Source organism: Zingiber officinale, chromosome 3A, assembly GCF_018446385.1.
Source record: "Zingiber officinale cultivar Zhangliang chromosome 3A, Zo_v1.1, whole genome shotgun sequence".
Classification (NCBI taxonomy): domain Eukaryota; kingdom Viridiplantae; phylum Streptophyta; class Magnoliopsida; order Zingiberales; family Zingiberaceae; genus Zingiber; species Zingiber officinale.
Genome location: NC_055990.1, coordinates 43,229,890 through 43,232,948, shown reverse-complemented (window position 1 = coordinate 43,232,948; position 3,059 = coordinate 43,229,890). Strand labels below are relative to the sequence as shown.

Sequence of the window (3,059 nt, the reverse complement as noted above, 5' to 3'; positions counted from 1 at the left end):
TAAGTTACAATTGAAGTTAAAGGACAGAGCTATTTACTATATCTCAAGAGAGAAAATGTAAGTAGTTATTTTCATACTTCTCTCAAGAAACTAGATATAATAATTTTTGGAGGTTCGGGTAAAAGCTGATGTCAAATAGTGACTTTATTTTATCAGTTTTGATTGGTAAGAACTTATTTTAGTTAACAGAGGATAAAACTATAAGGAAGTGCATTAGGCTGGTGATTATTTTAATTTATGGTATTCAGTAGACATAGACATAGTAGTTATGGTTGAAAAGTTTTAGTTAGATTGGTTTATTTCTAGATAGAAGACACTTGTGCTATGCCACAAGCACACTACTGCATCAAAGAACGAAGAAGTTGATCACAATCTAAAACTAATAGACATATTATTGGTGTTGTAGCTTATACTTATAGTTTCCTTAAAATCAAGAGATTCAATATGCAATAAATAAGAATCATAGAGTAAATAAAATATTAAACATACCATAAATATCAACTGGTGCTCATACTTCTTCTTCAGTAAAACCCTTCAAAGAAATTAAGTGAATTGTGTTATGCATCGTCCCTAATAAAGCCTCTGAAGTAGGTTCCTTCAAAATGTGAGCTCAAAGATGTAAAGTAGTTTCTTCGAGACTCCTTTGTGTTCAAGTTCTCTTTCCCGTTAGAATCTATTTTAAAGAAACTGTTTGAAACACACAGCCAGCCTCCGTCTTTTTTTTTTTGCTCGATAGATCAAGACGTGGAGAATAAAAGTATATTTTATTCTTCAACAATTTTCAATCATTTTGTTCTAGATTAGGTGGAGACTTTTCGTTTGGTTGTGTGACTTTGTTGCAAGAGAACTTTGGTGGATCCTGTGGAGTTCCTGTTGGGTGCACACTACGATAGGAAATGGTCTGGTGGAAGTTGAAGACATGATAGGCCACTGTGAAAGTAAAGCACCCATATTATGCACTGTGATTGATATCTGACAATTGAACCCAACCTGTATGTTTGCATCCTCCTCTGTCACTTTTGGAGAGTAATTTATTCATCTTCCCTGTTAGTAAGTTTAACCCTCGCATTCTATAAGTGCAGTGCAAGGTCATATCTATAGAAACAGATGATTATCATACTATTTTGTGACATCCTTCTTTTTCTTTTTTCTGAATTACTACAATCAATTGATCATGGTGGCATTTTGCCATCTCTGTCATTTCTCAAAATGGTCATGAAAGCTGGGCATTGATGATATCATTTAAGAGTCTCAAGTGGCGAAAGCAAGCATTGATAGCTAAATGATCCTAACACATGAAACAACTATTTAACCCCCCACAAAGCAGATATGTGTCTTCAGGCAGGACAAGGAGGAGGTGGGCACCTCATAAATGCAATTCAAAGGCATTATGATTGCAAATCTGTGTTGAGCAGGTGGTGTGGTAGACAAGTGTTAGTGGTTAGCACAAACAAGATGAGGCCTAAAGTGTAGGAAGCTGTCCACATTTCCAATCACCTCTGCGGTCTTTTATCACCACCATCATCTCTCATTTGTAATCCTGTCTTACTGAAAATTCTAGCTGTAGTTTCATCTCTAACCCGATTGTTTCTATTTACTTTTTTTTTTTTTTGACTTTTTGTTATGAGAGTGCGGCCAAAAGAGTTTTACCAAATGTAATTTTCATGATCATGGAAAATGATTATTTGAAGCACACTAGAATGCAAACAAAAGGACTGAAAAAGATTCATAAGCTTTTATACATCTCCACGGGCACAAGAAGAATAATACTCTGCACACTCAGACATACGTAACAAGTCAAACAAAACAAACCGATACCTGCAAGATTACAATAGCACACATAACAAACATTTAACAACATGCTCACTTAATTAGTAAGTTACTAGAGTTGGAGATCAACTTTATTCTCATGGAGAACTAATTGAATGCGCATGCAAGCGCAGCTCAGGAGGGATGGAGCGGAGAGGTGGGCAGGAGAAGGGCGAGAAGGGAGGAATAAAGTTCGCATTGACTCACTCATGGCGAAGAGTGAGGCAAGTGAAATAAATGAAGAATTGGGCCTTACAAGGTCAAGAAAAGGTCTTACAAGGTCAAGAACAATTAAATCAAAAAAAAAAAAAAATTGAAGAAGGATGTGAGAAGCTCAGCTGAGATAACGCCAACACGAAACTAGCAAGAAGCACTTGCTAGAACAAACAAAGGCAAAGAGAAGAGGAGGGCATTAGGATGAAAGACAAGTATCCTTTGGCCTGAGCTCCAGCTTCTTGCCATGTTGGTGATAGCAAACAAAGGCATGGGCACTGCATGCACCTTTACAGGAGTGGAAGATGGTCTCTGCAGAAAGAACACAAGTGTTAACGATAAGAAGGGCAAAAATTAGCTCGCTTTCTTCTCTTCAGTTAAGCTCTTACTGATAAATAGCTAAAGAACAGATTGGAAGCTGCAGTTCCTTCCATGCTTCAACTCAGAAATCCTGAAGAAATTAAAGCAAAAAATCAGAGACAGGGAGAGAGAGAAAGAAAGAGATTGAGAGGCAAGTGGGAGGCAGTAGCTACACACCTCAGACTGCTTGAGAAAGCGTAATTGATGTCACAAAAGTGAGGGGAGATGCAAAGGGACACAACTACTCACATAGGAAGGTAGCTAGGCTTGTGGTATTAAAAAGAATGAGGAGATAAGGCAGCAACAAAAGAGCAGAGAAGAGTCTTCTCTGGCTTTTCAGCAATGACTTAGATGGAGGTGTTTGGCATGAATGTTAGGGCTAGGGTTAGGCATGGATTTGTAGGCTACTCGAACTTCAATACGAAGCATGGTAAGGTGTTGTTGCATGGCATACTGCTGGATTTTCTTTTGTATTTATAAAGTAAATGATCAATTCAAAAGAAGATTGACAAAAAAAACCCAATTTCAGATAAAGAAATAAGAACTTTAATTCAAAACATATGTAGTATGTTTACTTTAATAGAATGTCTAGCTTGTAAATGCATCTGATATCTCTATTTATTTTTTTAATTTCTGTGGAAACAGGTAGGTCCTAATGCATGATTATGTATGCTTAA

General features: G+C 36.9%; 1 long non-coding RNA gene across 2 annotated transcripts; it reads right to left on the bottom strand.

Annotated features, from left to right (window-relative positions):
- Window positions 1–1,712: 1,712 nt before the first annotated feature.
- LOC122053698 lies at window positions 1,713–2,775 on the bottom strand. Of its 2 annotated transcripts, XR_006132311.1 has the most exons (3): window positions 2,560–2,775; window positions 2,412–2,473; window positions 1,713–2,334 (listed from the first exon to the last, which is right to left on the bottom strand). It is a non-coding gene; the product is annotated as an uncharacterized LOC122053698 (long non-coding RNA). The 2 variants fall into 2 exon arrangements; XR_006132310.1 differs by lacking the exon at window positions 2,560–2,775 and having other exon boundaries at window positions 2,412–2,551.
- Between the last annotated feature and the right edge of the window lie 284 nt (window positions 2,776–3,059).